General features: G+C 34.7%; 1 long non-coding RNA gene across 1 annotated transcript in view; it reads left to right on the forward strand.

Annotated features, from left to right (window-relative positions):
• The window catches only part of LOC309666985, a 781,177-nt gene that overhangs the window by 226,012 nt on the left and 533,728 nt on the right, over positions 1-21,437 (forward strand). The window lies entirely within an intron of this gene.

Below are 21,437 nucleotides of genomic sequence, written 5' to 3' on the forward strand. Positions count from 1 at the left end.
AACAGCACAGTCCTGAACTAATGGGTCAAAGAAGAAATTGAAAGGGAAATCAGAAAATATCTTGAGACAAATGAAAATGAAAACATGCACACCAAAACATATGGGATGTAGCAAAAGCAATACTAAGAGGGAAGTTGATACTAATAAAATTCCTACATTAAAAAAGAAGAAAGATCTCTTGACTTGCCTGGTGGCACAGTGGTTAAGAATCCGCCTGCCAATGCAGGGGATGCGGGTTCGAGTCCTGGTCCAGGAAGATCCCACATGCCGCACAGCAACTAAGCCCATGAGCGACAACTACTGAGCCTGAGCTTTAGAGCCTGCAAGCCACAACTACTGAACCCACGTGCCTAGAGCCCATGCTCTGCAACAAGAGAAGCCACTGCAATGAGAAGCCGGCGTACCACAATGAAGAGTAGCCACCACTCGCCGCAGCTAGAGAAAACCCACGCATAGCAACGAAGGTCCAACACAGCTAAAAATAAATAAATAAATAAATAAAATTTAAAAAAAAAAAGATCTCAAATAAACAACGTAATTTCACACCCTGTGGAAATAGAAAAAGAACAAACTAAGCCTAAGTTTAGAAGAAAAGATATAATAAATATTAGAGCAGAAATAAAAAAAATAGGGAATAGAACAATAGAACAAAATCAAAAAAACTAATTATTGGCTTTTTGAAAAGATCAACAAAATTGACAAACCTTCAGCTAGACTAAGAAAAAAAAAACAGAAATTAAAAGAGGCATTCCAACTAATGCCACAGAAATTAAAAAAATGTTCATAAGAAACTACTATGAACAATTATACATCAACAAATTTAATAAGCTAGAATAAATGGATAAATTCCTAGAAACATACAACCAACTATAACTGAATCAAGAAGAAATAGAAAAATTTAAATGACCAATAGCAGATAAGGAGATCTAATCAGTAATCAAAACCTCCCCAGAAAGAAAACTGCAGGACCAGATGGTTTCGCTGGTGAATTCTACCAAATATTTGAAGAAGAATTCATGTCAGTCTGTCTCAAACTCTTCCAAAAAATTAAAGAGGAAGGAACACTTTCTAATTAATTTTATGATGCCAACATTACCCTGATACTAAAGCCAAAGACACCACAAGAAAAAAAAAAGCTACATGCCATTATCCCTGATGAATATAGATGCAAAAATCCACTACAAAATACTAGCAAACCAAATTCAACAACACATTAGAAGGTTCATACATCATGACCAAGTGAGATATATTGTTGGGATGCAAGGATAGTCCAACATATGCAAATCAGTAAATGTGATACACCACATTAACAGAATGAAGGATAAAAATCATATGATCATCTCAAAAGATGAAAAAAAGCATTGACAAAATTCAACATCCTTTCATAAAAACTCTCAACAAACTATACATAGAAGGAAATCACATCAACATAATAAAGCCATCTATGAAACACCCACAGTTAGCATTATACTCAATGGTGAAACTGAAAGCTTTTCCTTTAAGATCAGGAAAAGGAAAGGAAGAGCCATGTTTTCAGATGACATGATCTTATATGTGGAAAACCCAAAATATTGCCTCAAAAAACTTTTAGAACAAATAAACAAATTCAGTAAAGTTGCTGAATAAAAAATCAACATACAAAAATCAGTTACACTCCTATACACTAAAAGTGAATTATCTAAAGTGGAAATTAGGAAAACAATGCCATTTTCAATAGCATCAAAGATAATAACATATTTAGGAATAAATGTAACTAAGAAGGTGAAAGATTTGTATGCTGAAAACCACAAAACATTGATGAAAGAAATTAAAGAAGAGACAGATAAGTGAAAATGTATCCTGTGTTCATGGATTGGAAGGATAAATATTGTTAAAATGTTCATACTACACAAAGTGATCTACAAATTCAATGCAATCTCTATCAAAATCTAAAGGCATTTTTTACAGAAATAGAAAAACAATCCCAAAGTTCAAGAACTACAAATGACTGAATACCCAAAACAAATTTGAGAAAGGAAAAAAAAGCTGGAGACATCTTAAGTCCCAATTTCAAAATATACTACAAAGCTATAGTAATCAAAACAGTATGGTACTGGCCTAAAGATAGATGTATAGACCAATTGAACAGAATAAAAAAACCAAAAATAAACTCATGAATATGTAATTAACTGATCTGTAACATGGGTGCCAATAATACACAATAGGGAAAGAACAGTATCTTCAACAAATTGTGTTGGCAAAACTGGATAACCACATAGAGAAGAATGAAATTCAACCTTTATCTTATACCATACACAAAAATTAGCTCAATGGATTAAAGACTTAAACATAAGACATGAAACTGTAAAACTCCTTAAAGAAAATATAAGGAAAAGCTTTGTGACAATGACATGGTTTTGGCCTTAGCAATGATTTCTTGGATATGACACCAAAAGCACAGACAGTAAAAGCAAAATTAGACAAATGAGACTACATCAAACTAAAATGCTTCTGCACAGCAGAGGAAATAACAGAGTCAAAGGCAACCTATAGAATGAGAGAAAATATCTGCAAACCATATATTTGATAAGGGCTAAATATCCAAAATATATAAAGAACTTATACAACTCAATAGCAAAACAAAACAAAACAAATCATGTTAATTAAAAAATGGGCAAAGGACCTTAACAGACATTTCTTCAGAGAAGATATACAAAAGGCCAACAGGTACCTGAAAAGATGCTTAGTATCACCAGTCATTAGGGAAATGCAGATTAAAACTACAGTGAGTTACCACCTTACACCTGTTAGAGTGAGCACCATAAAAAAGACAAGAGATAACAAATGCTGGCAAGGATATGGAGAAAAGGAAATCCTTGTGCACTGTTGGTGGGACTGTAAATTGGTATGGTCACTGTGGAAAACAGTATGGAGGATCCTCAAAAAATTAAAAATAGAACTACCATATGATCAAGCAATTTCATTTCTGGGAATATATTCAAAAGAAAGAAAAACACTAACTCGAAAAGATAGCTGCACCCTCATGTTCATAGCAGTATTATTTACAATAGCCAGGACATGGAAACAATTTAAGTGTCCATCAATGGATACAGAAGTTGCGACACATATACACAATGAATATTAGTCATCCGTTAAAAAAAACAAGCAAACCCCAACAACGAGGAAATCCTACCATTTGCAACAACATGGAGAGACTTCAAAGGCATTATGCTAAATGAAATAACTCAGACAGAGAAAGACAAATATTGTATGATCTCATTTATATATGAAATCTAAAAAAGAACAAAAACAAACAAACTCATAGAAAAAGTGATCAGACTTGTGGTTACCAGAGGCAGAGGGTGGTGGGGAGGGGAGATTGGAGGAAGATGGTCAAAAAATACAAATTTTCAGTTATATGGTAAATAAGTACTAGGAATGTAACATACAACATGATGATTGCAGGTAGTGAGGTATCTGTGGATCACACTGCAGGGGTCCACAGAAAACAGGGTGGAAACACTGAAAAGGAATGTGGAAAGAGTACTGGACCCGGAAACAGAAAATCTGGGTTTTCAACCCACCACTGAGCAGCAGTGTGGCCTTAGGTGAGTCACTAAACCTTTCTGAGTTCTCCTCGTCGACAAAAAGAAGAAAATGATACCTGTCCAGCCTACCTCACAGAGTAATAATACACACCAAATAATAGAAATGTATGTTGAAGTGCTTCATCAATGTTAATACACTATCTGAGTGCAATCTCTAATTATTATCATGAATATGTTTTGGTGTCACAAAATAATGTATCACACTTTCAGTGTTTCTATGAGAAGACAACAAAAATACCATCATTTATTGAAGAACAACCTGAGGTAAAAAATTATGAGTTGACAACACCTAAGAGAAAATAAAAATATCAAGTAACAATCAGAGAAATACATTCTATTTTGGCCAAAATCCTGACTGCAAGACTGTCAGTATTAAGATAATTGCCTCAATTTTCCACTTGGTTTTGTAAGTGAAGACTCAATTTGGGTTTGCTAAAATGACAACATCAACAAAAAATAGCCACAAAAATGCTAACAGAAAATAAAATGTGACTATCAAAAATCAAGATGAAACCAAATATAATGCCTGGTCCACATTCACCTATAGTTCATACTGAAGTAGAATGTTAGATTGACTCTTCACTACAAAGTGATATCTGATATTAAGAAAGTAGCACATATATTACCTCTGTCAATTTTAAGGCTTTGTCATCTAAAGTACTGTAGTATTCAACATAAGGATATTCATTGCTGGTAGTGGAGAGGCCACAAACATTGGCCCCCCCTCCCTGCTCTACCCTTACAGTTACTTTCCCTCTCCCCACTTTCTTCCTTGTTCCTGGGGACCATAATGGAGACTGTGATGCTTCCCAGCCAACTCTAGCTCTTGCTCCTTATTGATCTTTTGGTATGCTTGGTGTAGGCTGGCAATAGCAAAGTAGATGGAGACAAGGGAGAAAGGAAAAGAAAGGCAAATGCAAGCAGTATTTTTCTTTTCTTAGTCTCTAGCCCAAATCCATTGAATTCCCTCGTCTTTCCTCTGTACCCCCATCATATTTCACACACATGCCACATAGCACATCCTCCCCAATTTCTATCTAACTCCACATACAGACTCCCTCAGTTTTCAAGGCATCATTTTGTCTTCCCTGAGATCCTCACCCTCTTTCTCCATGGAACAAGTGTCTTAATCTGTATTCACCAGAACTGTACAGCAAAATGTCTTTTCAGATTTTATTATGTGGCCAGTCATGCAGGTTATTTAATTCAGCAGCAAGTAACTTAATACACATTTCAGCTCTTACAAATATGCTGTGAGGAAATTATTATTACATTTATTTTACAGATGATAAATACGTTAAATAACTTGCTCAAATTGAAGAGTTGCAGAGTTGAGTCAAATTTGTACCTGGGTATGTATCATTCTAGTATGTTTGCTTTTCCCCAGGGCCTCCCAGTATTTTACTTCTCGGTACAAATTAAACAGTTTTCTGCAGACTGCCTGGAAACCTACCCACTGAGTGTAACACTGTTTCTATGGGAAAATACATTCAAAGTTTCAAATCACCAATTTACAAATGATAGTTTAGCCCACAATCAGTTCTTAAACTGTGGATTGCCTGAGCTACCAGAGTGTGCAGAAATATGCTCTTAATCCAAATGATGAATCGTGTGGCTAAGAACTGGTCTAGGAAGCAAGCACAAATTTTCTCTGACCTTTGGGTCTCTACCTTCTTCTGCTCTGCTGGTGAACCCTTGTTTTTCTACAAAATAAAAGCTCATTACTCCCTAAGGTCTCATTTCCCTTTTGAAATAGGGCAAGCTGAAAAAAAAGTAAATAAGTTGTACCAACTCTCCAAATTTTGCCACAAACTAACTTGATAAGGAAGGTTTGAGAGTTGAGTAGGAAGCTTGACTATCTCCTCCAATGCAAATAAAGTTGAAAGCCTTGATTTTCAAACTTTAGTGCATACAAATCAACTAGGGATCCAGTTAATATGTGGATTCTGATTCAGTAGATCTGAGATAATGTCTCATTTATTTTTTTTCATTTCTAACAAGCTCCCAGATGATTTCATGTGAAGATTTTTCTGACTTAAACTATCAATATAGTAGCTGTCAATTAATATTTGTTGGTTTTAATTAAGTAAAAATACTACACCTAACATAAAAATCTTATATAATTGAGACATACCACTCCAGCTGACTTACTATAGTCTTTTAATGAGTACAGTGTCCCTGGATAACCATGTAATGATATTTCCTAGCCCATTCAACTTGATGATGTATATACATTTCTAACTTGCTTGCTCAGAATTTTTTCTCCTTAAAGAAAGAAAAAAAAACCTGTGTTTTGATACTTTCTGGATTATATGTAAGTTACCAAATGGAGGTTTTTTCTTGGAGAAGAAGGCATGAGAAACATGCTGGGAAAGAAAACTGCTGACTATAATATCTCAATGCCTATGTGAAACATAAATGCTTAATCTACATATATGTCAACTCAAAAACCCACATTTCTTATATGGCCCCATAGGGCTTTATTGATGCCTAGTCAGTTTTTTATTGCTACTGAATAAAGTCTTTCTGACATAAGTATTTGACCTCTGACACTATCAAGACTCTCTCTTGGTGGTCATGAGAACATAAATTCTCTCACACTTCAGTAGATGACGTAGAATTTATTATTTGGCAGAAACAGACAGCAAAAGTAGTTGGTGGAGATGGATATTGTATGGACTCTACATGTGACTTGATTAAAGTTCATAGAATTCAATTTCTTTTATAATTTCAGCAAGTTATGCAAGTAAAGAAAGACTGTCCTGAATGTCTTTAGCAATATGTAAGTTTTTGCTCTACATTTGATGATGGCTTCTAATTCTTGAATACAAATTAATGCCAACTGATTATGAATACCTGCATTGATACCAGCATATAATTTATTTACTCCTGGTTCTGTTAAATTTGGAGGAAGCCTTATTTTTCTCATTTTTGTGGCCAGGTTAACAATGCCTTCTTTAAAATGTGACCAAATAGGCCACACAGAAACTAAAGTATTTACTTTGAAAGTATACATCTTTTACTACAGGTTGTCTCTACAATTATAATCCATAATTTTAAGCCTTGAAATAATAATAATACCTTACATTTGTGTTTACATGTCCCCACATCAGTTTTTCATCCATTTCCTTATTTATCCTAGACATTTACTGTAGATTTACAAAAGCTAGGAAAGCCTGTTATTGTTTCCTCTCACACTAATGGCATTTCACCCACCCATTAGTGAAACATTAGGCAAATCAGTTGGAAAAAGGAATCTCCTATTGTCCAAACCTATCCTCTGTTACCAAAATACCAAAGATCCTGTTTCTCTCCAGTTTTATTTACACATTAAAGGCAGGAGCCAAAGGTTAAAAGGAGGTCAGTTACGATGATCTATTCTCACATTATGAACATTGATATCTATCTGCTTTTGTTTCTTCAAAGGAGAATCACTGTCTTAGACCAATAGTAAATAAAATTATAATTAGTAAATAGCAGAAAAAGATAAAAGAAATGCCTAATATCCTGGGCAGTCAGTGGTCTCACCTTGTTATCTACTTGTCTCTGGTTGTTGTTATTTTAATAGGCACCTTTGATTTCTGATGCAGAAAAAGGTACTGTAATGCCAATTGCTAATGTTTAAAATTATTACTTAGAAGAAGTTGCAATATAAAATAGTTTATTAGGTCCTGTTTTTCGACTTGTCATCTTAACTGCTTTCACCTATTTGAAAATGCTATTTATTGACATTTCATCTGTATTATTTCCCTAAAAGCCATTCATTACCTCTTTTATTTTTCCTTAATAGGTCTTATTTTTAAACTCTTTCATATTCTATTCTCTATCCTTCAGATTCAGGATCAGATTAAAAAACGGAAGAATCACCTAATGTCTTTCTCTCTCTTGATATAAAACAAAAGATATTATAAGACACCTTTGGAGATGGAGTAAGCTTTAGATTCTGAAACTAGATAAAAATAAAAAAAAGGCGGGGGGCAGGGAGGCTCAAATTGGTAAATCAATCTTCCTAAGAATTTGGTAAGGTTCTTTGGATGATATCTTTACAGTATTTCTAAGATTTAAATAAACTTATATATCTAAAATATAATAAATAAAATTATCATACTAGTCAAAGTAAGACAATAAATATTGTATACTTTCAAAACATTTTATCAGTGATTTACTTAGAAATTTTTAAATGCTCCCAGGAAATGGTTTTTAAAACTTCATATCAAACGCTGCAAATAGGAACCAATAATGATGAGGCTCTGATAAGGCCAAATGATGAAGGGCAGAGCATCAGATCAAGAAGGCAGCAGATGAGCACTGAGATTAATTTCATAACTCCTCCACAAGAATCAGTATGAAGGTTTCTACTTCTGCTACCCTCTTGCCAAGGGGACCCTCTTGGGGACTTTATATTCAGTGATAGGGGTTTCTCTCTGTCTATAGTAAGAATGCATAACAGAGAACTAAAACAACTTTAAGTCTAAATCAAGCCTACTTTTCCCCCTATTATGTTACTATTACCTAAAATAATTCCAAAGAGTGGAGTGATAAGCTAGGGCACATGCAGACACTTGATTTGCATTAATCAAGATCACTGTCTCCAGGCTTCCCTGGTGGCACAGTGATTAAGAATCCAGCTGCCAATGCAGGGGACACGGGTTTGAGCCCCAGTCGGGGAAGATCCCACATGCCGCACAGCAAGTAAGCCCATGCACCACAACTACTGAGCCTGAGCTCTAGAGCCCACCAGCCACAACTACTGAGCTCACGTGCTACAACTACTGAAGCCCACGCACCTAGAGCCTGTGCTCCGCAACAAGAGAAGCCACAGCAATAAGCCCATGCACCGCAACAAACAGTAGTCCCCACTTGCCGCAACTAGAGAAAGCTCGCACGCAGCAACAAAGACCCAACACAGCCAAAAATAAATAAATTTATTTTTTAAAAAAAGATCAATGTCTCCTAGACTAGATTTGAATCTTCTAGGAAAGTGCTCTATGCCTGTTTGGGATCATAGATATCTTTGATAATCTGATGAAATCTATATGTCTTGAATGCAAATGTCCTAAAAATTAACTACTGAACATTTCAGTAGCATTTCTAGATTCCCGAAGACCATGATGCACAGACTGTGGATTAAGGAGAGCTGGAAATAGAAAGGAGACAAATGGTTCATTTAAATATCTTTGATATTTTATTTATGAATCTTTGAATATAACTTTCTTCTCAGATATGGTATATTTTCTAGCACAAGTCATAGTTTGTCCAAATACATTCTCCATAAAATGGATAGCCCATTCATAAGTCTCATACATTCTTTTATTTTTTTTAAATAGATCTTTATTGGAGTATAATTGCTTCACAATACTGTGTTAGTTTCTGTTGTACAACAAAGTGAATCAGCCATATGCATACATATATCCCCACACCCCCTGACTCTTGAGCCTCCCTCCCACCCTCCCTATCCCACCCCTCTAAGTCATCGCAAAGCACTGAGCTGATCTCCCTGTGCTATGCTGCTGCTTCCCATTAGCTAACTATTTTACATTTGGTAGTGCATATAGGTCTATGCTACTCTCACTTCACCCCAGCTTCCCTCTCCCCTTCGTGTGCTCAAGTCCATTCTTTATGTCTATGTCTTTATTCCTGCCCTGCCGCTAGGTTCATCAGTACCATTTTTTTTTTTTTTTTTTTAGATTCCATATATATGAGTTAGCATACGGTATTTGTTTTTCTCTTTCTGACTTACTTCACTCTGTATGACAGACTCTAGATCCATCCACCTAACTACAAATAACTTAATTTCATTTCTTTCTATGGCTGAGTAATATTCCATTGTATATATGTGCCACATCTTCTTTATCCATTCACCTGTTGATGGACACTTACGTTGCTTCCATGTCCTGGCTATTGTAAATAGTGCTGCAATGAACATTGTGGTACATGACTCTTTCTGAATTATGGTTTTCTCAGGGTATACGCCCAGTAGTGTGATTGCTGGGTCATATGGTAGTTCTATTTTTAGTTTTGTAAGGAACCTCCATACTGTTCTCCATAGTAATTGTATCAATTTACATTCCTACCAACAGTGCAGGAGGGTTCCCTTTTCACCACACCCTTTCCATCATTTGAGCTCAATATCAAAAAAACAAACAATCCAATTTAAAAATGGGCAGAAGACCTAAATAGACATTTCACCAAAGAAGACATACAGATGGTCAAGAGGCACATGAAAAGATGCTCAACATCACTAATTATTAGAGAAATGCAAATCAAAACTACAATGAGGTATCACCTCACACTGGTCAGAATGGCCATTATCAAAAAGTCTAGAAACAATAAAAGTTTCATACATTCTTATTAGACTGTATGGGAAGTCTAATATGTATGGGAAGGACCTTAGACTGGTCCTGCCGGGAAGCTTACTATCTGGGAAGTTGAAGTTCAACTCATGCAGTCACACAGGTTTTGTTTTTATTTTTAACTACTTAATTCTTTTTGTGAGAAAACAAGCAAAACCCAGAGCTATAAGTAGGGAGCTTAAAGTTGTGAAAAAATAAAACTAATAAAACAAACCTTTATAAGATTAAAGAGGAAAAATCATATGACTATCTCAATAGATACAAACAAGTATATATCTCACATATATTCATGAGTTTTAAAATACTCTCAGCAAACTAGGAATAAAAGGAACTGAATCTGCAAACCCTGCAGCTACCATGATACTTAGTGGTGAAATGGTAAAATATTTACTCTAAATTGGGAACAATGAAAGAAAAACACTCACATCATTTCTATTCAGTGTTGCATGTGAGGGTCTACTCAAAGAAATAAGGCAAGAAAAAGAAACAAAAGACATAAATATCAGAAAAAATAAGTAAAACTATATTTATAGATGATACAATTATATGTACACAAAATCCAAAGGAATCTTCATGACAAACAAAATTCCTACTAAGTGCAGTAAATGAATTCATCAAGGTCTCAGAATATATAGTCAAATACAAAGATCTGAGTATTTCTATATACAAACAACAAACAAAACATAATTAAAAAATTAATTCCATCTAGAATAACATTAAAAATAAATAAATAAAATTTACTTTATTTTAGCCAAAGATACAAAAGAATTGTTTAGAAGATTCAATATTGTTAGAAAATTCAATATTATAAAGATGTCAATTCTTCCTAAACTATTCACAGTGCAACTCTGATCAAAATCTCAACAGGCTTATTTGTAGATACTGACAAGATTATTCTAAAATTTATATGAAAATCTAATGATCTCAAGTAGTCAAAACAATCTTGAAAATGAAGAACAAAGTTGAAAAACTTGTACTACCTGATTTCAAGATGTTATAAAGTTATAGCAATCAATACAATGTGGCATAAGGATAGATAGGTAAATATAGCAGTAGAACAAAATAAAGATGAAATAGAAGCATACATATATAGTCAAATAATTTTTTTACAAAACTTCCTATGTAATTCAGTAGAAAAAAAGAATTTTTTAAATGAGTGGCACTGGACCACTGGAAACTAGATAAAGAAAAAATAGAAACTTGATTCATACTTAATACCATAGCCCAAATTTGGGATGGCTTACAGACCTAACTGTAAAAGCTAAAAATATCAAGCTTCTAAACGAAAACATGGGAAAATATTTTTATATCCTGGAGATAAGAAAAGATTTCCTAGACACACAAAAACATCAATAACCAGAAATGAAAAAAATTATAAACTAGACTTCATCAAAATAAAAAATGTTGTTCAATAAAACACACCATGAAGAAAGTGAAAAAGCAAGTATGAGGCTGGAAGAAAATATTCGTGACATGTGTTCTGAAAAATGACTCATATCATGATTATATAAAGAGCTCATAAAAAATAATAAAAAGACAAGCCATCAAATACCAAGACGGGAAAAAGTTTTGGACAGACACTTCACACACACACACACACAAAGTATAAACAAACAGCCAATAAACACACATAAAGATGTCCAACATTGTTAGTCATCAGAGAACTACAAATAAAGCCATAGCTAGTTACCACTACATGCTCAAGAGAATGGCTAAAATTAAAACAATAATTTAAAAAAATTTGCAACACCAAATACTGGAGAAGATACAGAGCAGCTGGATCTCTCATTCACTGTTGGCAGGAATATAAAATGGTACAACCACTATGGAAAATTGGTACTTTCTTCAAGTTAAGTATACAACTACTCCATGACCCAAAAATTTCACTCTTAGCTATGAAGAGTGAAAATAAAATAAAAAAACATGTCCACAGACACCTGTACTAGAATGTTATTGGAGGTTTATTCATATTAACAAAAATTGGAGAAAAGCCAAGCCAACAGGAGAATGGATACACAAGTGTGGGTTATACTGTATACCCATACAATGGAATACCACTTAGCAATAAAGAGGAGAAAACTACTGATGCACAGGTGAATCTCAGAAACATTATGCTGAGGGAAACAAGCCAGAACAAAAGAGTACATACTGTGTGATTCCATTTTTATGAAGTCCAAGAATGGCCAAAACTAATCTATGGAATGGAAATTAAAACACTTCTTGTCTGTAGTTGGGAAGGGCAAAGAACGAAAAGGGACATTAGGAACATTCTAGTTGATGGCAATGCTCTATATTCAATTGGTGTGTGGGTTACATGAGTATATACTTTGTCAAAATTCACAGAACTCTGCGCTTAAGATCTGTGCATTTACTGTATAGTTATACTTAACTTTTTTACATGAAGTTAGAACTCTAGGATAGCAAAGAAGAGCTTCTTGCACCTGGTTATTTTTTTTCTCCAAAAGTGGTAAAATTGGCAGCTGTGTGTCCTTGTGGGGAATTTTGGAAAGACTAGGAAACTATAACTCAGTGGTTCTTAAATTGGCTGCACTTCGGAATCACCTGGGGAGTTTTAAAGAGCAGCGGTGTCTGGGTCTCACCCTCAGAGATTTTTATTTGATTGGTTTTGGGGGTGGCCTAGGCATTAGGATTTTTAAAAGCTCCCCAGGTAATTCTAATGTGCAGCCAAGATTGAGAATCACTACTAAAACTGTTACTGGAAGCACGCTGCACTGCCTCTTGCTTCAGGTAAACATTTCCAAACAGATGACAGTATTCTTTGTCATTACAAAGTCTCATGTAAACCATGTCAATTAGCATATTCCTGTTCATCATATTACTATGTCACTGTGATTCCCATGTACATGTAAAACCAAAAGAACACAAACAATAACAAAAAAAGAGGTAGCACTTGATTTCATAATATCAATAAGCTGGGATCTCCTGGCCTATGTTTTGCCCCTTGACAACTACTCCCATAGCATCCTAAATTCTTCCATTCATAGTATTGATACCTATTAGACTTGTAATATGTTTCTTCCACCATCTTGAAACTTTTAAAAAAGAAGTGGCCATGCGTATCTTTTTAACCACTATATCCACAGTACCTGACATCGTATGGAGGTTCAACACATATACATTGAGTGACAGGATAACCTCCACTCACTTGGCACTAAGTTGCTCATTGGAATGATGAGTGTTTCTCTCATCTCCTGCTCATGATACAGTAGAAAATAAAGACATGCTAAGCTATTCTCCCTTTTACTCAGGTCCATGGTGAAGAAGTAAGAATGTGGTAGGAGAAATCTGTTTCTACACCTGTACAAGACTCTATGTTGTCTTAGGGATATGTGAACCACCAATACTACAAGTCATGGCTGAGTGGAAAGAAAAAGACTGTGGGGTCTGTGAAAGGGGCAAGTGGGGAAGGTAGATTGTTTGGACTGCTGTTAATCGTGATTTACTATTCAGCGGCTATTGACAGGGCACAAGCAGCTCACTTCCCAGAAAGATAGGCATGCAGTCCATTCTTAGATTTCATAAATTGCCCAAGAACAACACAGCACATCGGCATTTCATGGGGAGAGCTCTTAGAACAGACAGCATAATTTAATGCCAGCAAATAGAAATGTCTAGCACAGTTTAACACTCCTTAACCTTCACCTCATTAGACAGCTGTCCTGCCATTTATTGTTCTTTCTGTTTTCTTGGTGTTGTATTACTAGTAGTAACTAAAGAAAGAGTGCTGATGCCGCCTTATGGATCTACTTCCAATCATGCAGACTGGGACAAAGCCACTGCAGCGTCGTAAGTAGAATGCTCCAGGAATCAATGCGGGGACACATTTTCTGGGGTGGGAGATGTACACATTTGCAGCTTTTCAGCTCTTCAGCTTTTCCCATACTGCACATTGTGAATGCTTTGGTACCAGTAATCATGATGGCTGGATGAAATACCTGGCTTAGCCCAATCCATCCCTCCTACACCACTCTCAGCCAAAATGGCAATCAAAGACTGCAAAGAAATTGAAATTTTTATTTTAGAACATACCAAATATTTCCTTTCACTCAAACGAATGTCTTAATTATTATTATTAAGACTAGCTCCTTGAAAGAAATGTCAGAATGCTACCCATGTTATTTATCATTGATAGTTTCAGTTAGTTTCTTGGCATTTTCTGGAGTTAACATACGCCTTCTTAGAAATAACAATATAGAGTGAAGGGATGATTATTTCTAAGACTAAAAATCTATGCTGTGGTGATATATATGGGGTTTTTTGGGGCTTTTTTTTTTTTTTTTTTGGTATGTGTTTTGTTTTGTTCTTAGAACAATTCTAAAGTAATGAGCCATTTCAGAAGCATTACATATGTTCCACTGGCTATAGTACAAAGAAAAGCATCCCATATTTCTAATATATAGTACATACTGTGGCCTGGGTCTATCCCAAGAAAAAGAAAGGTGAAATAATTTATAAGTCAAGAAGGACTCATAAGAGTGAAGAAGGCATTCAGTGTCTGTTTATAAGACTTGTATTGAAATAACCATGATATAATGGTTAGAATAACATGGAAACTGCGACCACATTTTTCTAAACGTAAGAGTAGGATTTTTGCTTTAAATCCATCATCACATAAAACATAATGAAATTTTAAGCAATAATAACACCTTAGTAAATGGCATGATTATTGTTATTGAGAAACAGATTGAAGCAGTTAGGAGACTGTTGGTTGACCTGAAACATTTTCTACGTAAAATGTAAACGTGGAGGCAGTGACCAAATTTAATTTAATATGACTAAACCATTTGAATAGAAAGTGAATACTTCTGTGCCAGATTCTAACCTGAATAGTTAGGCCAGTTGTATTAGTTATTTATTGCTGCATAACAAATTACCCTAAAACTTAGCAGCTTAAAAATAAGAAACACTTATTGGCTCAGTTTCTGTGCGTCAGGTATCCGGGAGCAGATTACCTGGGTGTGCCTCTGGCTCAGAGTCTCTTATTCTCATGAGCTTGCATTCAGGAGTCTGCAGGGACTACAGTCATCTGAAGGTTTGACTGAGGAAAGAAATCCACTTCCAAGCAGTCACTCACATGCCTGGCAAGTTAGTGCTGGTTGTTGGCAAGAGGCCTCAGGACATAAACCTCTTCATAGGGTTTCTTAAGTGTCCTCATGACATGGCATTTGACTTTTCTCAAAGCAAATGATCCAAAAGGAGCAAAACATAAGCCACAGTGTCTTTCGTGACCAGCCTCAAAAATCACAAATCCCTCATTTCTTCAGTATACTTTTAGTTACATAAGACAGCCATATATCATGTGGGAAGAGGCAGCACAAGGGTGTGAATATCAGGAAGCATTCAGAACCATTGGTGGCAATTTGCAGATGTTTAGTAGGATTCCTGTCCTCTACAGACTAGATCCTAATAGCAACTTCTCCCCTGCATCCCAGTTTTGACAACCAGAAATGTCTACAGACATTGCCAAATGTCCCCTGAGAAAGAAGCCACCCTGAACTGAGTACTACTGGGCTAGAATAATGAAATGAATCTAACAAAATGAAACTTGCCTAATATAAATACTTCATGAGGTAAAGAATGCACTGTCTTTCTGGTTTAAATTTTTATGTCTTGTGCTGTTGGATGAATAAATAAATGAATGAGTAAATAAATTATTAAAAACCCAGTTCTGAACTTATATTTAAAAAATAGAATAACATCTCTTCAAGACGAAGAAAATCCAACTGAACAAAAAATGTTCTGTGTAAAAGACAAAATTCAGTTCAACATGAGTCGATATTAATATCACTCCTGAAAACCAAAACCAAAGCAAACAAACAAAATGAATGCAATGTTAGGATGCATTAATAGAAGTGGAATATCCAGAACAAGTGCCATGATATTACACTGACTAAAGTATGGCATTCAGTTCTGTGACACACAAAGAATAACACACATCTCAAGAAAATAACAGATTAGAATGATTCTAGGAGTAACTACAGATGAAGTTTCTGAAAAACATGTCATAAGATGAATGGTTGAAATAAATAAGGTAGTTTAGCTTTAAGAAAATGTTATGCTGGGGGAACAGGAAAATTTCAGAGATCTGAAAAATAATCATGTGATTAATAAATTCTGTGTATTCCAGAAGACTGAATTAGAATAAATGTATCAAGTTTTAAAGAGAGGTTTGGATTCAAAGGAAATAAGGACCTTTTAAAGATAGAGCTTTTTCAAAAATGCAGTGGTCTGTCTTAAAACCTCATGACTAGCTTCTATTTCTGAGACTCCATGAGTCTTTAATGATCACATTAATAATATCCTCAAATTACTCTGATATTCAAATAATGATGATATCCACATAGCTATATTAACTGTACTGTGATCAAAATAAAATATTCAAAAGATATCTAGATTCAAAATTCATTTGCTGTATTTTTCTTTAGAAACAATTTGAAATCTTTAATTATAATCATTGGTACAATAAGAAAGTCAGCAACCTTTTTTAGAATTTCTATAAAATGAAAGATGTTTCAGTCTACCTTCACTGACTAAACAATGATTTGGTAAGAAATATCAGCAGTGAGTAACCAGAAATAACCAGAAGTGGTGAGCTAAGCTAAGGAATGATCTGATGTGCAAATGTTGGAAACAAAACAAAACAAAACCCTGGAGATACAAATGGAAGCAGAAGGGAGTAAGAAAGAGCAGTCCTCAGACACCCACTCAAAAGCACAGGGCTTGGCCTGAATCGCCAGGGTTAGTTCCCAGAGAAGAGAGCTGTATATCAGACCCTCCTGCCTAATCCTGTTACAGCAGCTCAAGGCTTCACTTGTTCAACTCAGCCCATGTAGTCTCCTCTGGTTTTAAAGAAAGTTGGCCTATTAAAGACAGAAGGAATGTTTTGTATGGACCAGGCATTCCTCAGGTCTCCCCAGAGAGGAAGATTTACCTCTGCACAATAAACTAGGAATTTCCTTGAGGACAAGTGGGAATTATTACTCTGAGTTTCTTAAGATTATTTCTATGATTGGCTTCCAGCAATACACTTCAACAGTGACCCAAGTCATTGATAGATTTATTTAAAAGAAATATTAGAAGCATAGGAGGCTTCACAAGAAGCATTGCTTTCCTATAAGTCATTATCTGAAGATTTTTAGCTACCACCATTGCTATAGTATCTTCAAATACCCCTACCACTGTCTGTTCAAACCCTACTATGTTCTATCTTTTTTTGACATTGGCCTCAACTGCATCTATTTCACTGCTACGTTGTCAGCTGAGTCTGTACTGCTGCCCTGTGGCAGCTACTGTAACATCTACTAAAAGTTGCTTACTGATGCCAGAGAGCAGCATTTCTTCTCTTCACACTGAAATCTGCATTGCCCCTAAACCTAGACACATACATAGACCACCTGACTACCACCACTAAAAAAACTTTTTTAGTACAGATGTTTTACCAAAAAGGAACTATGGACCCAGCAGACTGGTCTTCCTATAGATATTGCAGAAACCAAGAAATATTGGGTTCAACAAAACACAGTTCTTTAGTATGCTATTATTTTTTGTTCCAAGAAAAAAAATAGCCAAAAGAAATGAGAGGAAAACAAATTAGCTGCCTTAAAAAGAACACAGATTTTTTTTTCTGCCTATAAGAAACAAGATACGGAGGGCATATAATGACATAAATTAAAGAGAATCACATATGTTGAGAAACTCAGTAAGGTCATGCCTCAAAGATGGATTCTGTCCCCACTGTCATTTAAATCTCACTGATTCTTTGGCAAGGACAGAATTGACAAGAAAACTATAATTATGCCTCCATCGTAAGGAACTTTAATACTTCGTGGAATGAGGAAGAAGCAGAAATTACTGCTTCAGACAAATCTTTATAAGATTCAATCAGTGTTAAAGAGTGCTAAATTTTGGGAGTTGTTTTCCAAGGCTAACCTCTGAATCTATTGACATTTGTTTATTAACAGGACAAACTAGTTACTAACCAGACTTAGGAATGCATCCCGAAGAATTAAAGGCTCCTTTTAGTTGACAAAGTTTATTGTGAATTCAGTATCATCTACCCTTAATCCCAAAGGATTCCTCACACCTGGGCAATCACCCAAGTGTTATTTAAATTCATGTCTCCATTTAATTAACTTATGCTATACGTAATGAAAACTAGCAGCCCACCAAATAATTTTACTTCATAAACATATCTAACAAGTGGAGGAAGGAATTTTTGTTTTTTTATGACCCAAAGTTTCCACTCAATGTCTCAGACAAGGCTACTTCAACACGTACAAAGGATGACTAGGAAGAATGAGACTCTCATAAAAGCAGAATAATATCAGTCAGTTTTTCCTTCTCAAGTAACAATATTCATGTCATGTGCTTGCCAAAACCCATTCATTTTGGAAACATTTTTCTCTTGCTGTTCTCTCAACATGCATCTAACAAAATACAAGTTTGCTAAACAACAGGATAACTCCAGTGGTATAATATATAACAATGACAAAGAAAGGAATTCCCCACACACACACGTTATGTCATTGGTCTTAAACCAAACTCAGCCCAGACCAGCCTCATTTTTTAAAACCATATTTAACAGGACATCAGGAAAATTTCCAAAGACAAAGACAGTACATGTCCTAGGAGAACCAGCAGTTTTTTAATCAGCAATATAACATTCTCAGAATACATATGTTGTGTTGATCCTGTGAAACACGGCACTTACTAATAAGAGCTGAGAAAAGCAGGGGAAACCCTGTGTGACCACCCTGCTAAAGGTTCCATTGTGATGGCTACTTCAAATCAAAATCAAAATAATAATTCTCAAATGGTAAAAAGTAAACACAGACTCTCAGGAAAAGTACACAATGTGAGCCATGTTCAGTTGCTGAAACTTCCATAGTAATAATTTTCTTCTCACAAACACCACACAAGAATGGAGAACTTTGACGTAGTAGGCAAGTCCTGGGAAAGCTGAAAGGATCTTTCTACCCAGCAGAAAAAAGCAAAGGATTTTTAAAAGTACCATTTTCTGTAAGGCATTGTTGTTTTAAGTATTAACTGATATTGTACGTATAAAATACATAGTTATATATATCAAGAATTTATATAATAGGAATTTAATAAATGATAGTGTTATTCCCCTAAATATACTACTTAAAATGACATATATTTAAGCTGAATCTTTTTCTTAGTTTTAAAAGAAAAATCAAGGATCTTTTAATATTAGGTAGCACATAAAACAGAGAGATCCTCAATTGTTTCTCCCAACAAGGAAAATAATAACCACGTACAGTGTCTATGGTAACTGTGTCAATGTGTAACTTATTTTTAACATGTTGATCTGAGTTTCTAAACTCCTAGGTCTAATGAAATAATTTAATTCCCAGAGTCCCCACATGTATAAAACAACATGAGGGCTTCACAAGTGATTTTGAGAGTGAAAACAATATAGTAAGAAAAAGCATACACAGTCTCAAGTTCACTGCTGGTATTAAAATCTATATCTAACTCTAGGGTCCCTCATTAACTTTAAATGTAAGTTTCAGGGAAAATTCAATGGAATTCTGGAGGAGCAACAATTTCCAAAGAATTTTAGAAGAACAGAATAATAATTTTTTTTAATAGTTTCTTTTATTTCAGAAACTGAGGCTTTAAACAGTACATACAAGGCTTATCAAGTATTACCTTATTCCATGTGACTTTGTGTTTTATCTGAGTACATATTTTGCACCTGTCATATGAGACAATTTAGTCTGCGAAAAAAATCAAAGTTAGGTTTTGAATAACAACATCATAATTCTAGTAGGATGCCCTTCTAATATAAATCCTTCCTCTGTTACCTAAAAATCAATGGCTCATTCTAAATCAATTAAATAAAGCATCCATAAAACCATGTATATTTTGCCAATCAAATATCTCTCATGATACATTTCAAATATTTGATTTATATGTTAAACTATATTACTTAATCACAGAAAGTATCAGCCTTAATTTGAAGCTACAATGAATTCAAGATTTAGTGGAGGAACAAGTATGAAATGGTTTACTAAACTATCTTACACAAATAAAAAGAATATTTTTAAAACTACTGAGTCACAGTGGAGTCTCAGGGAGCATGCTTAGAAAGGAAGAAGACATGATGAGTTTTTCATCCTGGTGAGCTCTATCCACAAAGGCCTGAAGAAAAGGAAATTGACTTGAAAATTGACATGAGAGATTTCAGTTAGACACAAGAAAAAATGTCCTAGTAGTAAACATCATGAAACCATTGAATGTTAATATGCGTCGCTATTCTTTCACATTTGATCAAAATTTATAGGTCAAATCATATCTGGCTTGGTGTTCAGTATTATTTCACATAAATTAAGATGATCTAATTTATAAGTATTTACAAGCATTCACAACAAAGGAATTTAAGAAAGTATTTTGAAGTCACTTTCAGCCATAAACAAACAAAATATTTGTGGTGATCTTTCCTCTGGCTGGGTTAAACCCTCCCTCTGAGCCCTGCAGCATGCTGTACACATCTCTATCACTGCATTTACCAGATTATCTAATGATTTACTTAATGATGTACCTGGTTGCTCAGCTAGATTATGAGCTTCTTAAAGTATACAACTATGTCTTAATATGTCTTGTATCCCCAAGGTTTGTGGTCTAATACAGATTCAATAGTTATTGAGCTCAGAATGTAAGTATAAAAGATCTACATGGGGGGAAAAATATGCCTATCACCCAAACATCTGTAGCAAAATGGAAAAAAATGTCATAATCCAATGAAAAATAGATGACTTCCAAAAGATATATCTGGGCTTTTATAATATCTATTTTATAACAGAAGACACCTTATGATTTGGTGATTTTATTTAAACGTTAATCTGGATCATAATATGCTATTCCACTTAGGAAAAAAAAAAGCAAAAAGGAAAGCAGTTGCCTTCATCCAATTTATATGAAAATACTTATAGATATATTTTATGAAGAATGTACATAAGGAGAAAATATGTTTTAAACCCACAAAATAAATATATTTTTTTTAAGCTAGATAGAACTTTAGAAATAGGTGACTTCAGGTTCTCATTTTAGAGTCGAGTAAAAACATTGAGAAACACTAAGAGGCATAATGGATGGGCCTCTGTGCAAATCTCAGCTCTGCAGGACTATGACTCTGGGTAAATTATTACATTTGCAATTTAATTAATCATTCTGAGCTTTTAAAAATAAAATGGGGTTAAAAATATTTTATAGGATGTTGTAAGGGTTGAAATGAAAGAACACACCAGGTCCATAGTAAGAGCTTAATACATGTTACTTATGAAGGAAAATACATATTACAGAAGAAAGAAATTTATTAGTTATTGAACCACTGGCAAATTACTTTTATCCCTCTGAATCTCAGTTTACTCATCTGTATAATGAAAATAATCAAACTTACTGGTTTAGGTTGAATAATGACCACCCAAAGATATCAAGTTGTAGTCCCTGGAGC

The sequence above is a fragment of the Balaenoptera physalus genome, assembly GCF_965194825.1.
Source record: "Balaenoptera physalus genome assembly, chromosome: 9".
Taxonomy (NCBI): Eukaryota; Metazoa; Chordata; class Mammalia; order Artiodactyla; family Balaenopteridae; genus Balaenoptera; species Balaenoptera physalus.